Raw genomic sequence first — 25577 nt, 5'->3', positions numbered from 1 at the left:
TACGCTGTTTGTTTTGGGGTTAGAGAATGGGGCACCAGTATTTCTTAAAGTTCAGATGATTTTGTTGCACAGCGAGGACTGAAGACACTGGCTACCCGTGGTGATTTTCTTCCTGGTGTTAATTTTGTCCATATGTTGACCACTTCAAAATTTCTCTCTCCACTGAACTCTAGGCTCAACATAGAGTCTACTGGATTTCTAATAGATATCTGAAATGTGACACCTCTGGACACTCCTGGATCCAATCTATTACTTCTCCAGCCTTGCCCATTTCAGTAAGTGGTACTAATTTTAACCCAGTTGCTCAAGTAGAACAAAACCAACCAACCAACCAACCAACCAACCAAGCAAACAAAGCATTAGAATTTATCTTTGGTTCCCTTTTTCTTGTTCCTCCACCAGTGATTCCACCCACTCTAGGAAGTTCCATCTATTCTACTTGTGATGTACATCACAATTATGTCCCTCTCTGTATCTTCATTGTTTCTACCCCAGTCCACATTGTCATCTCTTGCCTGGGTTACTAGTATTATCTCCTCGCAGGACTTTCTGCTTCTACTTTTTCACCCTACCTCTTCTTTCAATTTCTACATGGCAGGTGGTCAAATTGATCTTCTAAAAATGTATATCAGTTTACATCCCTCTTTCCCCCTCTTACTTACACCTATAGGTTTTACATTTCATTTTGAACATCATTATCTGAAATATCTGTGTAAAGTGACTCCTTTTTTTTTTAATTTAATTTTATTTTTTGTAAAATGACTCCTGACTATCTCTCTGTCCACATAGTCTCCTCTGCTACTTTCCCACTACCTTGGCCTGCTTTCTGGTACTTAAACAAGCCACACTTATTTTTAACTTGGGCATTTCCTATTCTTTCCACATAGAATGTTTCTCCTCTAAGGCCTTTTAGTGATGGAGACTTTTCAATTATTCATGACTCAGCTTACATGTCACATCTAAAGAGACATCTTTTTTTTTGCTAAAATAGCTTTTCCCCCTACTCATTCACCATGTATCCTTATATACATGTAGCACTTACCACACACTGTCTGAGAAATATCTTGTTTTGTTTTGCCTTGTTTATTTTCTTTCTCTTCCTTTAGAATGTAAGTTCTGTGAGTGCAGGGATCTGACCCATTTTTGGACTCATCTCCCCAGTGTCCAGATACTCCAAACATATGATTGAATATACTCAGGATTGGAAAACTTATGATAAAAAAATGATTAGTGTTCAGGTTTGAATACATTTAAGTAGAAGACCAGGACTGAATACTCAGAGGATTATCATTACAAAACAGATTTTAAGTATTAAAAATCTTGACAAAGTTAAAATAAAATATAACTTATAAAACTAAAAATGTGAATTACAAAAGGTGAATTTCCTTATTGTTCTAGGTAATGAGTTAGTCCTAATTTCATTTTCTGAACATTTCTTCTGTTAAATTCAAGAACAATTAAATTTTACTTTAAAAAGATTGTATATAGAGCACAGTTTCATTTTACATTTTCTCCTCTACCTATCCATCTTCTTTTTGGATGAAAAAAAATGTTACAAAAAGAAAAAACTGATTATTTTGGGGTTGTGAGAGTTCCAGTAGTTTTTTTTTTTTTTTTTTTTGCCGTTTTCTTTATTTTTTCCCTATTACTTAAAAAAAAGATCATATATCAATGAAGTCATTCTGAAAAATAGTGAATGAAAGATGAAAAAGCACAGACTACATGTGTGGAGAATATTACAAGCTAGAAGCTTACCAACTACCTGTGAAGGAGAGCATTGAAATAGAAATCAAACTAGAGACGTTTTCTCTAAGATTTTGCTAGCTTGCTTCTTGTTTGAGAAGTGAGGTACTAGAATAAACCAGAATGCAGATGAAATGGACTCAGAAGCAAGAATGTATACGCGTGGCATATTTAGGGAAGAGAGGTGATCTATGGAGTGGGATTCCCTTCCAGAGAAGAGGACAGTGAATGAGTTTCACAGCATCTATTCTGATCAAGTTTTTGTTGAGGAGATGGGTGATTTATCTACTGTAAAAAGGGGAGAAAGAGAAGATGGGTGTGGGCAGATGCAGGAGGTTATGTTGCTTTAGAATCAGTGGTGGGGGAACGCCTGGGTGGCTTGGTGGCTGAACATCTGCCTTTGGCTCAGGGCATGATCCCAGATCTGGGGATCGGGTTCCGCATCAGGCTTCCGGTGAGGAGCCTGCTTCTCCCTCTGCCTATGTCTCTGCCTCTCTCCCTGTCTCTCATGAAAAAATAAATAAAATCTTTAAAAAAAATCAGTGGTGGGAAGTGGAGGGGTTTGATAGCTAATTCCTTTTATTACCTCTGTGAAGTTGGAGACAAGTCATTACTTGAGAATGCATGATGGAAAGTGTAAGGACATTGGAAAAGGTATATAAAAACAGTAGAAAAGCAACTATAGAAATAAACAGCAAGATGAATCAGCCCTGCTGAGGGTTCGGCTGAGGTTGGTGGGTTTTTTTCTTTTTTTTTTTTTTTTAAATTTTATTATTTATTTATGATAGTCATACAGAGAGAAAGAGAGAGAGGCAGAGACACAGGCAGAGGGAGAAGCAGGCTCCATGCGCCGGGAGCCTGATGTGGGATTCGATCCCGGGTCTCCAGGATCGCGCCCTGGGCCAAAGGCAGGCGCCAAACCGCTGCGCCACCCAGGGATCCCGAGGTTGGTGGTTTTAAATGTGAAGTGATGGCCATCTGTTCAGTGGGGTGATTTTTGTCCAGCTTTACTGGGCTGTTTGGCTACAGGTATGGAGAAAGTAGGTGGTTGAGTTCAATCAAAGTAGGTGCTTTGAGAAAGGGTCCTAGGGAAGTTCAGGAGTTTGCAGGAGGAGGAGCACTGTTTGGATTCCAAGATGGTGAAGACAGAAGTGAAGAGACTCTGATGAATAAAGGGACATTGGTTTGGCCTATGAGTTGAAGGATGGTGAGGAGTTTGAAGGGGGCATTTGAGCTGTACGTCTTCCTTTCATGCACGGCAAAAAGTAGACTGACTAGCTGAAGCAGTCATCTTAAGGTCCTTGTCCCAGCTGCTCTGTTGAATAACTTTATGGTTTGGCACAATCTACTTACTTGAGACTCTGTTTCTTTAGCTGTAAATAAATGGGTTAAGATCCTTGTATCTCAGACTTAAGGGTGCACACAAATTCCTTGAGTATCATGTGAAAATACAGATTCTAGTAGGTCATAGATAGGATCTGGTGTCGCATTGGTAGTAGGGAACCATGTAATTCGATGCTGCTGGTCCAGGTATTACACTTTGAGCAGCAGAGAACAGATAAAGTCTAGAGGCTTCAAAAATTCTGATCATAAAATCTTTGACCTTGAAATATATCTTCCCCTCCTCCTTGTCTTCCTTTTCTAAGCTTTGCCAATTCATCTTGAAACCAGGTCTTTGGACACTTCTATAATTTTCCCTTAACTGAGCAGGAAGTCAATAGAGAAAGATGCAAGCCCCACAGAATAACCAACGCCCAGCAACGGAAACGGAAGAGTCCTGATGACGTCTCACAGCTTGTGTCTGCCCGGGTGGGGGTAGGTGATACTGCCTTTTCCCAGGCATGGTGTGTCAAACAGGAATGTACTATCATGCAGGAAATGGCTCCAATACAAACAGGGACGCCAGAGATCAGGCTTGAATGAGAGACTGATCACAGCAAATGGCACATTACAGACAGACACTTAGATCAATTTCCTTCCTTTGTTGTGTCAAAAGGTTTCACTGTGTCAGGCTTCCTTTCCTTAAAAAACACATGTTCCCAATCTCATATACAATACAAAACCGACCGCAAGTCCTCCTTTACTCCCCCAGCTTTGGGTTTCATTTCGTCTTAAAGCTTAAGACTACTGGAAGGTCAACCGGTCCTGACGTAGGGGAACCAACCTCAACTGTTGCCATATTGTATATTTCCCATATGTAACCTTCCCGTGTCAAAAGATCCCACCTACAGGGATGTGTTTTTTTTTTTTTTTTTTTTTGCAGGCAATCAATTCGCATTTCAATTATTAGAAAAATAACGAAGTGCTTTAGCAGATTGAATGTGATGGATTTGACCCAAAGGGAAGATTTGTTGTAAGGAGAAATAAATGAAATAAGGGAACATGAAATTTATGTAATGGCTATAACTGTTTGAGGACAGTTTGCTCTTGATGAGATGGGTGTTAGTGATCTTAGGAAAAGCTGAGTATGAGTAATTGAGGGAAAAGTCAGAGTCAACGTTTCCTTTCCTTTAGGGATCTGTTCCAAAGGAGGAGGAAATCATTCTGAGAAGTACTTACTGGCTTATAATGTGCATGACACTGCCCATAGGGGCCAAGTTTACAAAAGAATTGAGAAAGACACATTCAGGATCTACATGTCAGCTTCTAGCCTTTTGTCCTGTGGGGCAATCTGGTCCCACTGAGATTGACAAAGGGGGCTAATGTTATCTACTGGTTCCTTCTTGCTTTCTGGAGCTGGATTTACAACATATCTGAAGATGGCAAAACATAAAAGGGCAAGAACCATCTTACCTAAGAGGTTTGTCTGTTAGGTTTTCTTTAAATATCCCAACTCCATTCAAGAAATGTCATGGAATATGTTTTACATTGTGCTGAAATCTAAGCCACCTTTATCTCCAGGAAATGGTGGTTGGGTCTCACAAATGAAAGTAAGGGTGTTTATTGATAGCAGCCGTTTGCAGTGGGGCAGGCAGTCCACAGGACTAGGAAAAGAACGGTCACAAAAGCCCCTTTCCACAGGAAAAGAACATTGTATGTAATAAACACAAATGAACTCCCTGCTGCACCCCTTACCCCCACTCCACCACCTCTTATCACACCTTCATACATATTGTTGAATCCACAGGCCATGGGATAGGTAGATGACAGCACTGAATAATAATTAGGCTGGAATAACCTAAGAGGCCACTTTAATTATAAAGCCAGAGCTCATCAGTGCATTGAAATGAGGAAAAAGGAATTGGAGTAACCTCGTCTCAATTGCATTAGGTTACTATTTTGCAAGGCCAAAAAATTCCAAGGGTTTTCACAATAGGCATTGTGGAGATTTTTTTTCAAAGGAGGCACATGGGGGTGTGTGTGAGTGGATTATAAGAGACTGCAAATTACTTTGAATAAAGAAGGTTTTTTTTTTTTTAATGAAAAGGGTTTCTACTACATGTAGCAAATTAAATTCCAGATGTTCTACAGCTACAAAATCTCTACCAGATGTAGAAATCCATGGTGGCTGGGGATGTTTATTGCACATAAGGCATTCAGCACCTGTTTAAAGAGACCTCCCCCTTACCTTTTCATGCAGGCTAGCATGCTAATTATCAGGAGTGCCGAAATATTTAGCCTCCATAATTAAAGAGGCAAGGAAAATGTCTAAAACCATTTGTTATTTTACTCTAAATGCCAGTTAAGTAAATGACTACAGTGTTTCTTCTGGGACATGTTTGAAAATTCATTAATCACACTGTTTCAAAATATGGGATCCATTTTGGGATGTTAATTTGGAGTGGGGAAGGACTTCAGATCACACATGATCCAGCCCCAAGGAAAGACACCGACTTTTAGCAGCCCCGATTGCTCCCTTAAGGTAACCCATTTGCTAAAGAGTCCTTACTGCAGAGCCTCCCCGTTTACAAGCCACGGAGTTGCCACTGCCTTGTCCATTGCATAAGAGCGCTGTGTCCTCAGCACACAGTCAATCATCAGAGCTGGACAGTCCCAGGCTGCTGGGGGAGGGTCCTTACGCAAGCCACTTCCCCCTTTGGTGTCACAATGCATTCTGAATGTCAGTTTGAGTTCTACAGTCTGGGATGCATGTTCCAGATAAGAGGAAATTACGATCGCTGTCTTTGCTACTGTGGAGTGAAATGTGTCAGTCTTTGCTAAATCAGTCACAGGGTAAGCCACAGGTAATGACAGTTATTGTCTTTGGGATTTGTTGCTTGGTACGGGGGTTGGGCAACAGGATAGAAATAATATGGTGTTTTTGGAATCTCACACCACCATGCATTCCATCACACATTCATCCTCTCTATCTGCAGCCCCTTATGCTGGTAAAACAAATTAGCTTTTTTTAAATAAAGGTTTTATTTATTTGAGAGGCAGAGAGTGAGTGAGAGAGAGAGAGAGAGCATGAGCGGGGTGAGGGGCAGAGGGAGAAGCAGACTCTTCACTGAGCGGGGAACCTGCTATGGGACTCGATCCTGCGACTCCAGGATCATGACCTGAGCTGATGGCAGAAGCTTGACTGACTGAGCCACCTAGGTGCCCCCAAATTAGCTTTCTATGAACATATTTTACCTCCTGAGGTCTGTCCTTATGAATTTAGCTGGTCTATTTTTATTAAAAAAAGAAAAAGAATTTAGCTGGTATTAATCTTTTCTGGTTTTTAATAGACTTATTTTTTAGGTTCGCAACACAACTGAGCATAAAGTATGAAATATGCATCATCCCTCCCCCTCCCCGGGGCAGCCTCCTCCACTATCATTATCCCCCACCAGAGTGGTACACCTGTTACAATCGATAAACCCATGTCGACACATGGTATCACCCGAAGTCCACAGTTTACCTTACAGTTCTCTTCTGGTGGTGTACTTTCTATGGGTTTGGACAAATGTCTAATGCCATGTAACCACCAGGGTAGCTTCTGGCCTTATTCATTCCTCCCTTCTAATCCCTGGGAACCACTGATCTTTTTCTGTCTCTGTGGTTTTACTTTCTTCAGAACATCATACTGTTGGAATCATTATGGTATGTACACATTTCAAGTTGGCTTTTTTCATGTCGTCACATGAGGTTAAGTTTACTCCATGTCTTTCATGGCTGAATTTCTTCTCATCCACATAAAATGTGAGGGTGGGAGAATGAAAACACATGGTACCTTGCAGGAGTTGAGGCTCCAGTGTTGAAGTCATTCTATGAAAAGGCCTTAGGCTAACACACCTTGAATTTCGATAGCCCACCAATCAAGCTGGAAAGCTTTTATATGCTGGTTAGCCTAAGCCTGTTTTGCCATGTGATGTTCACAGGAGTCTGATGTTCCTTGGTCTTCCTTCATTGCCTCCTGACCCAATTCTTATGTTTATAAGAATCCAGTGAGACTCAAGATGGATTGTTGTTAGGGAAAGAGGGTATTTATTCATTTCTATAAATAAAATGGTATAGAGAGTGTTTTGGTATAAACAAGACTAGAATAGTTCGTCTTCTGATTCCAGCTTCCTATTTCAGCAGAGGGCACTCTGACCTTACCTAGAGCCCAGTGTTTTTTCCTTTGACCAGTTTGGGAAAGTAGCTAGTTTATCAAATCCATCCCTCAGTTTAACTGTCAGCAGTGAGAGTATCTTTGAAGTAGAAACCAGATGTATCAAAAGAGGGCCCGGCTCTAGCCTGTGTGATCCTGAGATCTTTCATTCATCTCTACCCTAAGGTTCCTACTGTTTTCTAGTGCAATCCGTGCATTTACATGTAGCCTTTCTGACTAGTCTGTGAACTCCCTGGGGCTGGAACCCATACATTTCATCCTTAGGATATAGCACAATGTCTAGCACAGACTGCCCACTCAATAAATCCCTACTGAATAAATGAAAAACAACAACAACAACAGTGGAGTCTGAGGGGACTGTAATGAATGGAAGATTGTGCATGCATTTGATGTTTCTATAGAAGTCACCATTTTGCCTATGTTCAATAGTGTTCCTGGTTGAGGTCATACTCGTGCTCCATATTGCTAGATGTCAAGAGGCAAAAATGTCATTGGCCTTAGATCCAGAGTAGAAGAACCCACTGTATCACCCCATTCAGCATGGCAGTATATTCAATCCCTATAATGGCTCGGTCACACAGAACATGAGAGACTCCTAACTCTGGGAAATGAACAAGGGGTGGTGGAAAGGGAGGTGGGTGGGGGAATGGGGTGACTAGGTGATGGGCACTGAGGGAGGCACTTGACGGGATGAGCACTGTGTGTTATGCTATATGTTGGCATATCGAACTCCAATAAAAAATGTATACAAAAAAATAAACCCCATAAGACTCTAAAAAATAATAAAAAAAGTTCGAGAGGCCAGTTAGGAGATTATTGTAATGGTCAAGGAAGGATGTGACTATGGCTTGGACCCGAGTGGTGGCTGAGTAGGTGATGGCTAATAATCATATTTGGATACATTTTCTAGAACAGGAGTCAAAGATGACTGTTATGTTTTTAGCTTTAGGTAATTATAGGAATGGAGATGCATATATAGATATGATTAAGATGTGGGCTGAACAAAATGAGGGAAAATAAAGTATTTGATATTATGCAAAAGAAAAATGGCTCAGTCACAAGTCATGTAGGTAAAGAAATGCTAGTTCTCTCAGCAAAGTTTGGACTGACAAAAGCCCAAGACAAATCCAGCTTGTGATTTGCAGGTACCTTTCTGTGGTCCTAAAATGTCCTACTCTTCATCTCTGAATCTCAAAATTTTACCACACATTTCATCACCAGCTCAAATGCCACCTCTTGGGCCTGTTTCAGGCCACCAAGAACCTTTCTGCTTGGTCTTCTATAGCAGTCAGAACTTTGAACAACCTTCATAGCACTTACTAAGTACTCTCTTGCCTTACAACTTTTCATATGGTTGTCTTATCTTCTAGAGTTTTATCTACTGTAGAGGGACTTGACATTTTTTTTGAGTACCAACTGCATGTGTTATTTCATTTAATCCTTATAACATTTCAGTGGCAAATTATCATCCTCAGCTTGCTGAGGAACTGGAGCTCAGAGAAGTGAATTATCTTGACTGTTATCACCGAGCTAGCAAATGATAGAGCTAGATTTTAAGACCAGTTTGATGCCAAAGTCCATGTTCTTTCCATTACATTACGCTGTTTAAGAACAGGACCCATCATGGCCCTGAGAGAGTTGAGCCTTAGCAAGTTGAGGGACTTGCTTTTTACTTTGCCTTGTTTGTAGGCCTCCAAAATCATTATGATTTTCTTATTTCACTATCATGACAAACTGCTCACAGAAGAGGATCTGTGGATCTGTCATTCATATTATTTATATGTTTAAAGTTTAAAAATTCATATATAATTTACATGATAAAACACCAAAATCTTAAATGTACAGTTCAGTGAGGTGTTTTGTTTTTTGCTTTTTGTTTGTTTTTCTGATATATTGTAGAGAAAGAGCCGAGAAGACTTGACTGCTATAGTTAGAGAGGCCTGCTTTCAAGGTTGCTAGGAATTTGAATTTGGAGAGGGTTTGCATTGTTTCCTGATAAGAATGACTCATTTTAGGTCTGCCTGGCTGGTTTTTGGAAGAGCATGCGATTTTTGATCTCAGGGTTTGAGCCTCACGTTCAGTGTAGGGATTGCTAAAAAAATAAAAATAAACTTAAAAAAATTAAAAAAAAGCAAATGGCTCGTTGTGTGTTTATGGGAACAATGTGGTTTATGCTGAAGACTTGCTTTTCTTCTGAGAGTTTGTAATTTGGTACATGCTAGGCAAAAGCTACCTGTGTGCCTAGCTCCCAATAAAAATCCTGGCACTGAGTCTATAATGGGTTTCCCTGGGAGATAGCACTTCACACATACCACATTTCTTTCTGTAGGAATTAACAACATCCTGTGTGACTTCATTGGGACTCTTAGAATCTTGCTTCTGGTTTACTCTGAACTTTGCCCCATGTGCTTTTTCTCTTTGCTAATTTTATTGTGCATTTTTTTTGGTAATAAATTATAGCTGTAATTGTGACTCTATGCTGAGTCATTTGTGTCCTCCTGGAAACCATTGAACTTGGAAATGGTCTTGCAGTCCCCTGACATATATACAGATATATATATATATATATATATATATATATATATATACCCACAAATATATATCTGTATAACCTATTGAACAAGATATAGAAAACTCCAGAAAGTTTCCTCATGCTTCTTTCCAGTAAAAACCCTTACTTCCTAAAAGAGATAACAATTATTCTGACTTCTGTTGCCAGAGATTGGTTTTGCCTGTTCTTGAATTTCAAAACAGCAGAATTCAAATCAGCAGAATTCAAATCAGAAGAAACGTAATTACATATACTCTTGTGCCAGACTTCTTCTACTCAAAGTAATGTTTTTTTGAGATTAATAAAAAATATCCAATATAATATCCAGCCTCTTAAAATCTTATAGCAGTTCATGTATATACAACACAATTTATTATTTTTTCTGTGGATGGACATTTGTGGTGTTTCCAGATTTCAGCTATTATAAATTATAACTGTTTTTTTTAAAGTTTTATTTATTTATTCATGAGAGACACACACACACAGAGAAAAGTAGAGACACAGGCAGAGGGAGAAGCAGGCTCCATGCAGGGAGCCTGACATGGGACTCGATCCCGGGTCTCCAGGATCACGCCCTGGGCTGAAGGCGGCACTAAACTGCTGAGCTACCCGGGCTGCCCTATAAATGATAACTGTGATGAACATTCTTGTATAAATCTTTGTGAGAACATATGCATTCATTTCTCTTGGAAAATATAGCTTGGAGCCAAATTGTTGGATCATAGGGCAGATGCATTTTTATATGTATCAGAAAATGCTAAGCAGTTTTCTAAAGGAGTTATACCATTTTACATTCCCATCACTAGTATATAAGAGTTTGTTGTCACATCTTTACTAGTACTTGGTATCATCAGTCTTTTTAATTTTAGCCCTTTTAATGGAGGCAAAGTGATATTTTGCTATGGCTTAAATTTGACTTTCTGATGACTAGTGACACTGAGCATTTTTTCACATTATTATTGGCCATTTGGATATCTTGTGATGTGATTCATGTTTCATTTTGAAATGACTTAAATTTTTTTTTCTATTTTGTCCTTAGTTCTATCACCTCATTTCTGAGTTTTCTTTAATTCTGATTGATGTTGAATTTTTTTCATACACTATCATGAAAAAATTTCCATTAATTCATCTGAAAAATATTAAGTTATAGTTTTCATCTGTCTGTGGCCATTTTTCTGGAGAGCTTTCATTATCTATAGAGATATTTTCTTCTGCCTAATCTTATATTTTCTTATAAAACAGTTGTGTAGAATTCAACTATATTTCTTTGCTGTTGCTCATTTTCACATGAGATTAGTTTTCCTAAACTTTTGGGGGAAGGAATGGATCAGGATAGTTTTCTAGCTTGATTGCTATAGAGTTCTGTCTTTCTGTTGTTTTATTGTTTTTGTTCAAAACAAAAGATCTGGGATCCCTGGGTGGCGCAGCGGTTTAGCGCCTGCCTTTGGCCCAGGGCGCAATCCTGGAGACCAGGGATCGAATCCCACTTCGGGCTCCCGGTGCATGGAGCCTGCTTCTCCCTCTGCCTATGTCTCTGCCTCTCTGTCTCTCTCTTTCTCTCTCTCTGTGTGACTATCATAAATAAATAAATAAATAAAAAATTAAAAAACAAAACAAAAAACAAAACAAAACAAAAGATCTCCTGGTTTTGTTCCTCATCTCCACTTTCTTTGGATCCTCTCTTTTCTTCCTCCATCTCTTTGTCAAAGGTTAGAACCCTGGGATGACTGGGTGGCTCAGTGGTTGAGTGTTTGCCTTCGGCTCAGGGCATGATCCTGGAGTTCTGTGATCGAGTCGAGTCTCACATTGGACTCCCTGTGGGGAGCCTGCTTTTCCCTCTGCCTATGTTTCTGCCTCTAACTCTTTGTCTCTCATGAATAAATAAATAAAATCTTAAAAAAAAGGTTATATCCCCAGTAGTTTCTCCCTAGTACAGAGCTTTGTCCTGGAATAACACTTTGGCAAGTTCACTTCCATGGCTAAGTCCCAGATTAATCCAGATTCTTAAAATCTTCCTGCCATCTCATTGCACTCACATGCAAATAACCCTTCTGGTTTAGTTGTGGTCCTCAAATTGGCCACCTACACTTTCCAGTCAATATATATTGGCAGAGAGCCTGGATGGTGTGGTCAGTTGAGTGGCCAACTCTTGGTTTGGGCTCAGATCTGATCTCAGGGTCATGAGATCAATGCCTGCATTGGGCTCTGCACTCAGCAGGGAGTCTGTTTGAGATTCTCTCCCTTTCTCTATGCCTTTCTCCCCTGTGTTCTCTCTCTCTCTCAAATAAATTAAAGAAAAAAAATATAGGCAATCCTTGAGTCATCTTATTCTCAGATCTACTAGATGTCCCCTTACTTCCTTTGGCTTCTACCTATATAGATGCTAATAATATATGAGTCTTTGTGTTTTGTCCTCATTTACTCCAATTCTGGAATTCATGTGAATAACTTATTACTTAATGTTATAGATACTGTATGTGGCTTGTTGGTTTGGCTCTGTCTGTTTTTATGGGGTGATTAGGGATATTATAAAAACTACATACCCTTACCACTCTCTTCCCATATTGTATTTTGAGTTTAAGCCAAGGTGGGTGTTTTTCCTCCTTTAGTGTATTTATGTTTTAGATATTCTCTTAAATTGTAGGACAGGAGAACACATCTCCAGTTAAAGAAGTCTCAGGTAACAGATGTCAAATTTTCAACCTCTTGAGATCATACCGTGGTAAACTGATGTCTATGGGGCCTTTGCATTCAGACTCTTTTGAGAGAAGGGGTTTGAGAAGAACATATAACTCCATGTTTGGCTTTTCTCTTTTATTTTTGAAAAACAATTCCCCTAATTCTTCTACTTGTTTTCCTTCCCTTGATTTAAATTCCTGGGAGAGTATTCCACTGGTTTCTTATGTAAGTGTGGCAAAAGAAACTTCTTAAAAACTCTTTTCCCACTTCCCAAAGCAACTATTGACAAAGGTATGGATTTCAATTCAAACATACAATGGAACACATGGGACTGTTTGCATCTTTGCATAATGAAATTTCTCTATGGGATTCTTGCTTTCTTTCCTATCTCTTTAGGCCTCCTCCTTACTGAATTTAGATAATGAGTCTTCTGGCTAGGGAAGTTTTTCCTTATTCTATGGTTAGTGACCAATTTCAGAGTGCTGCAGATTGGGGTAACCACACATATCAATGTTTCTCTAACTTTGTCTACATAAGAATCTCCTGGGATTTTTGGATTCCACAAACTGGAGATTCAGGAACAATATTGTAGGGTGGGTCTAGGAATCTGCACAGGATATACATCCCAGACGATGCTGATGCAGTTGGTTAGTTTAGGGATGTCAGTTCAAAAAACAGTAGTGTAAGCCAAAACTATTTTCAGAGGCCAAATCAAAACTAAGTTTGATGACTATATTATCTAAAAGCGGCAGTGAGGATTCAGAAAATGCTCTGTGTGAATATTCTTTCATTGTTTTTTTTTTTTTTAAAGATTTACTTGTTTATTCATGAAAGACACAGACTGAGAGAGAGAGGCAGAGACATAGGCAGAGGGAGAAGCAGGCTCACCACAGGGAGCCTGATGTGGGACTTGATCCCGGATCCCGGGATCATGACCTGAGCCCAGGGCAGGTGCCCAACGACTGAGCCTCCCAGGCGTCCCTTGTTCATTGTTTTAATTAACATCATAAATGCTAACTGTGTGTCAGGGCCTGTGCTTATTCATTTTGAAATGAGTAAGAGAAAGATCTAGAGTTTATGGTAATATGAGAGAAACATACAAAGGAATAATTCCAATATAATATTAAAAAGATAAAAACGTTGACCATTGGCATTCTTATGGGAGGTATCAGTGGCTTTCCAAATTTGCCATACAATTCCTCCCTCAAAATATGTCTGTAATTAAGAATGAAGAGTGAGAATTTTAGTGATATGTACAGTCTGAGCTATTATATATATTTTTTCATTAAATGACCTTCAATTTTGTTCTAATTTTGTTCTGTAAAGTGATTGGCTCCATGTCATGAACCTTCTGGTCTGTCAAGAGTATTAAATCTATATCTACCAAAGGTTATTTGAAATTAAATTATTGTAGAACAGTGTTTTTTAAATTCAAGCAAGTTTGTTAAAACCCAGATTCCCAGGCCCTACCCTCAGATATAAGGACTCATTAGGTCAGAAGTGGAACCTGTGAATGCCCAGTGTCAATAATCTCCCGAGTGATGCTACTGCTTCTGGTCTAAAGACTACATTTTGGATAGCACCATTTTAGGAGACCTCTTGGTAGCATGCAGGACCTGGTAATTTGTATCTTAGATTGGAGAGTGAGAAAACATGATGTGGAGGAAGCTCTTCACAAAGGACCTGGGTGTTGGAGATTCAGTAGGGGTTCATAATGTGGGAGAGGGTGGATCATAGGTAAAGAGAAGATTTCCAGGCAGATGGCAGAGTAGGTGCAAAGACACAAAACAGCACAAAGTGTTCAGGGACCTGTCTACAGACAGATCTTCCTACAGTCTAAAAGCCCACATTGATGCTGGAGACAGTGGGAAAAACTAAGCTCCTACTTGAGCAGCAGAGGAAATGAAGACAATGGTATGTGAGCTTCAAGGAAGCAAATTGTGCCAAGAGATAGCAGGATGCACCGATGTGTGATGTTCCTTTGAGATATTTCTGAGAAAAGGGTGGGTGGTTTGCTTCCAGGAATGAGTTGAGTAGAATTTTGTCCGTGTGGCAGAGCTTGCTGGTGTTTAGAGCTTCCATCCAAATTTTTGATTCTGTGATATTAAACATGCATTTCAAATTTGGGGGCATGAAGAGGAAAAAATTCACATTTCTATTTGATCAGATTTGCAACATGCAAACAAGTAGAAAGTCAGCTTCTGCCAGAGAAGGAGAAAAACTCTCCAAAGGCCTCTCTCTCTCTCTCTTTTATAAAAAGATTTATTTATCTGGGGGGGGGGGGTGGAGGGAGAAAGTAGGGGGGGGGCAGGAGAGAATCTCAAGCAGACTCCCCACTGAGCTGGGAGGCAGATGTGGGGCTCCATCTCACTACCCATGAGATCATGATCTTGAGCCGACATCACTAGTCTGATGCTTACCAGACTGAGCCACCCAAGCCCCCTCCAAAAATCTCTGTCTCTCTCTCTTTTTTTTTTTTAAGATTTATTTATTTATTCATGAGAGATCCAGAGATAGAGGCAGAGACATAGGCAGAGGGAGAAGCAGGGTCCCTGTGGGGAGCCCAAGTGGAACTCAATCCCAGGACCCTGGAATCACGACCTGAGCCAAAGGCAGATGCTCAACTGCTGAGCCACCCAGGTGCCCCTCTCCAAAGATCTCTTAACTGTACCTCCGAATATATGCATTTGTGGTTGCAAGTTCAATTTAGACTTTGACTTCTTGACTGTATTCAGGGGCAAATAATCCAGTTTCTCATTAGAATGAGCTGCCAGACAATGTTGTATTTACCGGGCAGCAAAGAGTACTGCCCCTGGTCAACAGATGTAATAATTGGGCACTCTCATTAGTGGTATCTGGAGTTTACAGGGAAGAAAACACCACATGAGAAAGAACATTTCTAATTGTGGCCCCAAAGGCTTTCACATCGCTCGGTCTTCATTTCTTCACCCAGGAGGACTGGCAAGCTTTTTGCAAGAGGAAATAATAAGACCGACCAGGCCAAACAGTTTCTGCATGTGTTTTTAAAGAGAAAAAGAATATCCGTTTTTACCACATTTTTTTCTGATGAAAGGCAAATTTTCTTCCCTACCCCTTCTCCTCACAGCTGCTGTGTAATTCTGCAGCCTGAAGTACTTCCACTCTAATACAAATTTTCATCTTATCTCTCAGCAGCAACTAACAGCAGACCCTAGGCATGTGTGAATAGCCTGGCACACGCTCTTCCTTCAATTTTAACTGTCCAGACCTACAGGCTAGCTAGAGAACAAAAAAGCCAGGGGCTCTTTATTTGTGGCTTATTGGCTTGGGAAATGGATTTGTCACAGAAATCCTCTCTGAAAGGAAGTGACCCAAGTCTTTTGGCTTTTATGTATTTATTTTATGCTGCTAAGGATTGGGTTTGACTCTAAGTTTTAAAAGAAAGGGCCTTTCTAGTTCGTGGATTCAGTCATTTATTCCTTAATTACCATGTATGGAACATCTACTATGTGCCAACCACTGTACCACTACAGAGATACTGAGAACAGTTGAGACTTGGCTTTAGAACTTTCTAGTAGGAGAATGAGATAAGCAAGCAACTTTCCCCATTATTTTGAGGTACAAGGGGTATTTATGTCTACCTGGGTAAGCTCCAGAGACCAGGAAAAATGTAGTCTGACTCTGAAGATCTGGGAAGCTGAGGGAGGCATACAGGACAGCAGCAATAATAAATGCAACATCATAGGAACTCTGCGGTCTTTGGAAAACTGTAGGGAATTTGGATTGGGTTTGGGTTGAGACAAGTGGTGTTGGCAGTTGAACATGGAGATCCAGGAGAGGCCACACAGTGACAGACTTAATACAGAAACACGAAGAGAATCTGTGGGATTTCTTAAGGGTCTGGCTCTGGGTGTGTGTTATCTCTATACCACACACTTTATCTTTATAATGGGGTAATGGTTGTGCTTACTTCACAGGATTGTTGTAACTATAAAGTGAGGTGACGTGTGTCAAGCTCTTATCTTAGCCTGATTACTGGCAATTTTTTGTTTTTCATAAATCGTAGTAATTACAGTGACAGCAGTGAGAGTAGTTGTTCTTATTGGCTACGCCCATTATAATATTTCTGCAGTCCTTGCCATTTGGGTCTTTGAACAACTGTGGGGCATCTGAAAAAGAACCCCAGTGAGTCTATTATCATCCGCCTGGGGATGGAATGGTAAGATACCGATTGGAGGAAGCGAGAGAATTCTTGGTTCCCAGAGCTGAGAATGAACAAAATCTGGATCAAGCCAGTGAAGATGAAGATGCAGATCTGATAACAAATAGGTCTCCAGTTGTCTGCCCTCAACTTTACTGAACTTGACACTGCTCCAATGGTGCTCTCTAGTGGCCCAGAGGAAAAGAACATTTCCTATCAATAGGAGCAGGACTGAATACAGCGGTCCCTGCTTACCCGAGGTTTTGCTTTCTTCCCTTTCAGTTACCGAAGGGTAACTGTGCCCAGAAGTGGACCATCCTCCTGACAAAATACATCATTCACCTCATCTGATCTTATCACGTACGCATTTTTATCGTCTCACATCATCACAGGAAGGGTGAGTACAGGATAGTAAGATATTTTGAGGGAGACCACATTCACATAACTTTCATTACAGTATATTGTTATAATCGTCCTAGTTGTTATTGTTAATCTCTTACCATGCTTACTTTATAAATTAAATTTTATCACAAGTATGTGTGTATAGGACAAAACGGTATATATGGGGTTGAGTACTTTGCACGGTTTCAGGCATCTCCTAGGAGTCTTGGAACATATCTTGTATAGATAAGGGAGAGGGACTACTATAAATTATATATAGACCATGGAATATTATGCAGCCATTTAAGAAGAATTAGCTAGAGCAATCCCAGTCAACCTGGAAGAATTTTCATGAAGGTTTGAGGGAGAAAAGCAGGATGCAGAAAAGCATAGTTGATGTGAACTCCCTCTTGTAAAACAATGACCAAAAAGCTTGTCTCTGTAATATTAGATGTGTATGGATAAGTATATATATAGGATTAAATAGAATTATGTGAGCATAAATAATACAGGAAAGGGTAAAGACTAGATTGTAAAAGTGAATTCTCGTGGGGTGGGAGTAAGAGCTCATGGGAATAGAGGGAAGATTGAGAGATTGCAAAAGTCAAACAAACAAAGATCCACATTTATACATTCATTTAACATTATGTTTAAATACATATATTCATAAATGAAAGTTAATTTGCAAGTGAAATAGCCCAGATGATGGAATTTGTGAAAAAAATGTTCCAGAAAAGTGAAATAATATGGAAGATAATTTACTTATCTATTTATAACTTCTTATTTGGTTACTTTTTTTCTTTTTTGCAAAAGCCTAAAATGGCTAGTGTTTTAAATCATGGTGTTATAGAAGTTCAGTGTGTATGGTAAGATCTGTTGAGCTATTTTTAAACCCCTCCTGCGAGTTTGTTTTCTGAAATCCTCCGTTTTGCTTTCTTGCCACAAAAGTGTGAAAAAGTCTTAAGCCTGACTCTGATACTGCGTTTTCTTCCATTTAACAGCCTTTACATGTGATAAAACTATGTTTGTGGTTGTTTGCTTGTCTTATAGTGACTTATTTTTTACTTTTATGTTATTGGCAATAAAAGTCTATTTGAAGATGCCATCGAAATATATACAGCGATATAGTATAGTGGAGCGATACCAGACTTAAATCTCAACTCCAACACTCACTATGTATATGAGCCTAGGCAAGCTATTATATTTCTGCTCTTTAGCTGTTTTATTTGCAAAACAGGGACAAAAATAGGACATAGCCCATACGTTTGTTTTGAGGATTGAATGAGATAATTAAGGTAAAGTGTTTAGCAGTCACCTTGGGACATGGTGTTCATTTATTCATTCATTTATTTGTTTGTTCATTCAGAACTACTTCCTGAGTGCCTCTGTGTGCCAGGTTCTGTGCTGGGCCCTGGGAATAGGAAGCAACAGATCTATGTAGCATAAACATTAGCCAATCAGACAGACAAATCTAATGGCCATACAGTCAGTCGTTGAAAACTGTGATACAGGCTGAGAAGAAACAGCACAGGGAACAGTGAGACTACCTGAGGTGGCCAGGGAGTCAGGGATGGCTTTTCTGAGTAAGCAATGTTTAGGTTGAGAAATTAAGGATGAATAAATAATCATTAGTTGCATGAGTTGAAATTGTGCATGCAGAACATTCTAGGCAAAAGGAAAAGCCTGTACTATGCCTGTGGCTATGGGGAGAAGGAACCACTTTAAGAATGGCGTTTCAATAAATGTCTGTTACTAGTTACTTAACCAAGCCCACTCCTCATTTTCTCATGATACCTATGTTAGTCAAGATGAAATAATACCCACTTTGTAGTGTTGTATGGATTAAGTAAGAAAATGGATTTGAAGCGTGCTACTTAATACATGGTAGATATACCATTAACACCCTCCCTTCCAAAATCTAGCCTTTGGCACTGAGATGTTCAGTGTAAATTAATTATTATTAGCTATCAATGTAAATTAATGATTTTACACACACGTGTGCACCTCCTCCCCACACACACTAGCTGTCTTGCAGACATCTTGCGCTATTGGCCCGAGACCTGGTTTTGCTTGTAAAAGGTAAAGTTTTAACCCAATGAAATCTGTGTCTTCCATTTTTGAGCCTTTGTTTTAGAGTTCTTGTGTTATTAGTTTCCCTAGCCAAAGCCCCAGAGGTTGGCTGATATAGGAAAAAAGAAAAAAAAAAAAAAGGAAAAAAGAAAAGTGATATGACCATTACCAAATTCTCCAGACCTCAGGCAATGATCCTTTCTATTCTGAGTATTGACGAGGCTCTCATTTCAGTTCACTACAATTTCATGTGTGCCAACTATGTATTAGGCATTATATTAGTTTCTGGGTAATAAAACATTATTAAAACGGAATCCTTATTCAGAAGAGGAGAGATTCATATAATAACAATTAGTTATTTTTAGTATTCAACTTTTTTGGAGGGCAGTAAACCAGCCTTGGATGCTCAGTTGGAAGCGGTGCAGCCTAAAGAAATCTCCTATCCTGCCAAAAACTCTTTTAGTGCATTTTCCCTCTGATGCTGCTTTCTGCTCTGCTCCAGTGGTTTTAGGGCTCGCACTGTAAAATCTCCACCATTTTAGCCCTAAGAGAACCAAACACTCTGAACATCTAATCTTCCTGAGTGCTTCTGTATTTCCTTTATTCATTTCTACTCTCAGGTCTTGAATGAATGCTTCTTTTTTGGTCACATGCATAGCCCCAGCTAAAATGGATTCTCAAAAGTGAAGTGTTAGCTTCTCATTCTCTATTGTATAGGAAAACATGGTGAAAAGGGGTTGGGATTAGGAATCGAGTAAGCAAATTTGTAATATCTTCCCAGTCTAGCCTGGTCCATGAAGACTAATAATTAAATTTCAAAACAACAATGACAACAAAAACATTTTTCTGTAAAACAAAATGCAATGACTCCTTTCCCTCTTCCCAAAGAGGAGAATCAAAGTCTTACCAGTTACTGCAAATATCTTGATGCACACTTATCCTTTAATTGAGGATTTGGCAAACCAGTTTCCAGGTTAAATCCAGTCCATTGCTCATTTTGTTGTAAATACTTTTTGTTGTTGTTGTTGTTGTTTTAGAAAATTTTATTTCTGAGTAATCCCTATACCCAATGTGAGGCTCAAAACTTAGAACCCTAAGATCAAGAGTCATGTACCCCATGGACTGAGCCAGCTAGGTGCCCCTGTTGTAAATAAAGTTTTATTGGAACATAGCCATACTCATTTGTTTATGGATTGTCTGTGGCTGCTTTTTTGCCCCAAAGGCAGAATTGAGCCATTGCTAGAGATTAGAGTATGACTAATGAAGTCTTAAATATTCACTGAAAATACTCACTAAAACTGGACCCTTTATCAATAAAAGTTTGCTGATCCCTATCCTAGCTAGCTGTAACCCTGTCTTGGTGTCCCATAACTAAATTTATGTTAATCACCATGAATGTACCATATGTAGAATAATAGGGGAAAGGGATTTTTCTTAAAAAGAAAAGAATAGTTAGTATATTTGAGCAAAGAAGAAACTATGAGTATATGCATGCTATGATCATCATGTCTACAACCCATGTTAACAGTTTCCTTTTCTCACTCCCCATTCTACATTCCTTTAACCTTCGGTGAGCATGTAACCTGTACTTCTATTTCCCATGGGTCTGAGCCTTAGTGGTCCTGTCTTTATGAGGTTGCTATAGTTGCTCACTATTACTGCTGGATATGGCAGTACTAGGAGAGGATCCAGAGGAATCATTTCAGACATGATTCTGAGAAGCTTCTCTGCTCATATTGTGGAGTAGCAATCGCTTTTCCTTTTGACTATTAGAATCTGTCACCTCAACCGACAAAATTTTCCCCCAGCCCTTTTACTCACACATTCAGTGGACTGAGGAGCTCAGAATAATCAGGTAGGATTCTTACTTTCTAGGTCAATTATTTTGTCAGCTAAAGTTGTTCTTTCACCCTTAGGTACTAAGATCTCTAAATAAGCTGAGCCCAAAGACAACCAGAATGGAAAACAAAAATTGTGTCAGGAGTTATTAGGGGTAGCATTGATAAGTGCCATTCCAAATCCTGCTCCCTGGTCCCTGTTATGGGCTGAACTGTGACCTCCTCAAAAGTTTGTATGTTGAGTCACAATCCCCCATATCTGAGATTGTGACCATATTTAGAAATAGGATTTTTACAGAGGAAATCAAGTTAAAATGAGGTCATTAAGTTGGGTCCAAATTGACTGGTATCCTTATATAAAAGAGGAAATTTGGACACAGATACATGTAGAAAAATGAAATGAGGACACAGGGAGAAGAAGGACATCCACAAGTCAATGAGAGAAATCTGGAACAGATCTTTTCCTCATGGGTCTTAATAGGAACCTGAACCTTGATCTCAGACTTCCAGCCTCCAGGATGTGAGAAAATAAATTTTGGTCATTTAAGCCACCTGGTCTGTGGTACTTTATGATGTCAGTTTAAGAAGATGAATATAATCCTGGGCCTGTATATTTTGGCTATGGGAGAAACAACACAATATATTATTTACTTATTTAGAGCAAACTATAGAAGAGCAACCCAAACTCCCATCTAATGTTATGACTCTTCAACTGGCAGTTCCATGTTCAGTCGAGTCAACTGCTTTTGAGTGATGGAGAACACCATAAGATCAGTGACTCCTGTAAGTGGTACTTATTGTTTTACTTCTTTGCTATAAAATTGAGTTCATTAGTTATAAGTGGTATTTTTTTTTTTGGTCTTTAATGGAGAGTCCAAGAGTGGTGATGTGGACAGAAGCATGGCTGGCGGCACAGAAGGCAAAATCCACATTCAGAATAAATGTCTATTTTTGAGAAGACAAATCAGTTTCTTCACTCTACCAAGTGGCTGGCTGATCTCCCAGAGGTGTGGTGCAAGCAGTTGGTTTTTGTGGCTGGAAGTTTTAACAATCAGCAATGCTATTAGACCAGATAAAGCTTAATGCCATTATACCAACTTTATTCCTGCCACTATTGTTACTTGATAGATGAGACCATTGAGAAGAGTCTGGATAAAGATGTCAGTTGACATAGAAAAAGTCATGTTGTCTACATGATTACTGTTAAACCGTGCTAAGGAGGCCACTTTGGATAGGTATTATTATTATTTTTAGAGGTTTTATTTATTTATTCATGAGAGACACAGAGAGAGGCAGAGACATAGGCAGAGGGAGAAGCAGGCTCCATACAAGAGCCTGATGCAGGACTTGATCCTAGAACTCCAGGATCATGACTTGAGCCAAAGGCAGATGCTCAACTGCTTGAGCCACCTAGGCATCCCTGGATAGGTATTAAATACAAATGTATTAATACTTGGTTTATTCTGAAAAGATCACACATATACTTCTTTCCAGATATCTTGTCATAAATCCAAGTCCATGACTATTTAGACAACCAATTGCCTCTACCTTCTGTGAATATCTGTGTCTTCAGTCATTTCTCTTCTATACATTTTCTTCCCATCTTTCTTTAAGGCCACTCCTAACTAAGGCTGTATTTATGCAGTAGTCCATTTATAGCTGATGCCAGGATGCTGAACAAGACCATTTGTAAGTCCTGTTGATATTGTTTTCCCACTTTAATCAACTTCTAAAAGGCAACTTCCCACCAGTTCATAAATGTGGCAGTACAACAGGAATATATATATTAGACATATTAGGAATAGGTATATAAAATTAGGGATTTATATTAGGAATGTGTTTATATTAGGAATATGTATATAAAAATACATGCTCATGCAACTTATTTGTGCTTTCAGGACCTACTGGAGCCTGATAATAAATATAAAACCTCACTGAGGTCCTGCTGGGCACACTCAAGTTTATGGCTTGGTGGGTCAGTAGCCTCAATTTATCACATGTATCTCAGATCTCATTACTTTGTGTCCCATTGTCCACCTTCTCAGGGCCAAGGACCAAGTCAGAAACTATTTATTAGAAGGAAAATAGTGATCTGCTAAATAGTTTGTGGTTATTTTCTAAATTCCAGATTGCTTACATTGTGATCATCCTTTTTAGACTTGCCACCATTGTCACATAACATCCTGATGTGTGACAGATATTTTAAACACCTTTGAGTTTGTTGGTTCATAAGGGCCAGTTGGCAGGATTATTTGCCCTGCAACTAGTTGGCTGAGAGCCTCTCTTGCTATGTGCCCCTTTATTCAAAGCTGGCAACTTTGCTAATTACTCAATGAGGGAGTAGGAGCAACAAACCAAAACGGAGTATGTGTTACCACTAATTGTCTCAAAACAGTCCCTCCAGAACTTCCCTGAGAAGGCAGATATCTGAGTATTCATGAAATTTATCTCTAACCATCTACATGCATGTGTCTCAAAATGGCATCTAGTATACCTCCTCCCCTCTGTCTACAAGTTTCTGTCATCATCCTGTCATTCAAGTAGTGGGCCAGCATGATGTCCTATGGAATGGTGAGACAAAGTCCCTGCAGAATAAATAATGGCACAGAACCAGAAGTTAGATAGAGCCCTGTGGGAAAAGAATGTAGGCAATCTGTGACCCCACTAGGTGAAAACAAACTGCTTTGGGGGTTTCATAATGGAATAGAAAGAAAGCATTTTTCAGATAAATAGTTGCAGATTTCATGCCAAATGCTGGGTTGGCTTGCTCCAGTAAATTGTCTCAAATGGGAACAGCAGCAGCCATTGGAATTAACATCTGATTAAGTTTATGATAAGACACCTGTTATTCACCAAGAAACAGCTGTGCTCCACAGAAGTTAAACAGCCAAGTTAAACGGAGATAGAATGGTATTACCATCTTGTTTGTGGAATCTCTCATATATGTGGTATTTTTAAAGCTATTATTTTGGAAGTTGTCTTAGCTCAGGCTGCTGTAATATAATACCATAGACTAGATGGCTTAAACTAGATGGCTTAAATGGACAATTTTTTCTTATAGTTCTGAGCGCTGGGCAGTCTAGGATCAAGATGTTGACAGATTTTGTTCATAGGGAAGACCCTCTTCCTGGCTTGCAGATAGATGGTGGCCATCTTGCTGTGTACTCATATGACCTCTTTGTTGTTCATGTTCACGGGAGGAAAGAGATCAAGTGCTTTGTGTCTTTTCATCTTCTTCTAAGGGCACTAAATTTTGTGATGAGGACACCATCCTTATGGGCCCCACTACCTCATATTGGAGGTTTGGGCTTCAACATATGAATTTTGGGGATACACAAACATTCAGTTCGTAACAGAAGTCTTTACTCAATGGTCATGAAGCCAATGGGGGATGGTTTATGTTAATTTCCAGAAGAAATGAAGATCCAATCAGAAACTCAGGGTTTGTGGAAATGACCAGAGAGGATTTAAAGATCCTCTGAACCCACTGTATTTGGTACAAAAGTAGTTTATTAGCTGATTCACATAGGCTCCTACTGTGGCAGGTAGATGGCAGTGGTGTTCAGGGCCCCAGAGATCAGTATTAGCTCCGCTGAATCTTCAAGGGTTAATAATATGTCCCTTTTCCCTGATAAATAGTCACAGTGAAGGTTCCTTTGAGGGACATTCTTTAAGAGGACCTTTTGATTCAAGGGGTTCTGGGGCTGCAAACTGACTCAAGTCTGAAACTGATTCACTGAACATAACTATCCATTACCAGATGAAGAGTTTTCTGTTATACAGATTATGAAAGTGAGTATGCTACCAGTCTTCATCTAAGGGACTTCAAGATTTATAAGTCACTATAGAGATTTTTATAGGTCAAATCATTCTCATTACCACTTATGTCTTCTATCATCACAGTAGTTACTCTCACTTTGCCTTCTTTATTTTTAAAATTTTTTTACTGGAGTTCAACCTGCCAACATATAGCATAACACCCAGTTGCTCATCCCGCCAAGTGCCCCCCTCAGTGCCCGTCACCCCAACCCCCCGCCCACCTCCCTTTCCATTTCCCCATTGTTCGTTTCCCAGAGTTAGGAGTCTCTCATGTTCTGTCTCCCTCACTGATATTTTCACTCATTTTCTCTCCTTTTCCTTTTATTCCCTTTCACTATTTTTTATATTCCTCAAATGAATGAGACCATATAATGTTTGTCCTTCTCCGATTGACTTACTTCACTCAGCATAATAACCTCCAGTTCCATACAGGTCGAAGCAAATGGTGGGTATTTGTCGTTTCTAATGGCTGAGTAATATTCCATCATATACATAGACCACAGCTTCTTTATCCATTCATCTTTCGATGGACACCGAGGCTCCTTCCACAGTTTGGCTATTGTGGACATTGCTGCTATAAACATTGGGGTGCAGGTGTCCTGGCGTTTCATTGCATCTGAATCTTTGGGGGTAAATCCCCAACAGTGCAATTGCTGGGTCGTAGGGCAGGTCTATTTTTAACTCTTTGAGGAACCTCCACACAGTTTTCCAGAGCGGTTACACCAGTTCACATTCCCACCAACAGTGCAGGAGGGTTCCCCTTTCTCCACATCCTCTCCA

General features: G+C 39.5%; 1 long non-coding RNA gene across 1 annotated transcript in view; it reads left to right on the top strand.

Moving 5' to 3' along the window:
• Positions 1-5803: 5803 nt before the first annotated feature.
• LOC140599464 (uncharacterized) overlaps positions 5804-25577 on the top strand; it is a 48737-nt gene continuing 28963 nt past the window's right edge. The window contains exons 1-2 of the long non-coding RNA XR_012002354.1: positions 5804-5927; positions 16972-17086. This is a non-coding gene — a long non-coding RNA (uncharacterized lncRNA). The remainder of the gene's footprint in view (positions 5928-16971; positions 17087-25577) is intronic.

The sequence above is a fragment of the Vulpes vulpes genome, chromosome 1 (genome assembly GCF_048418805.1).
Source record: "Vulpes vulpes isolate BD-2025 chromosome 1, VulVul3, whole genome shotgun sequence".
NCBI classification, from domain to species: domain Eukaryota; kingdom Metazoa; phylum Chordata; class Mammalia; order Carnivora; family Canidae; genus Vulpes; species Vulpes vulpes.
Note: the sequence above shows the minus strand (reverse complement) of the source record. Positions and strands in the feature narration are given on the sequence as shown.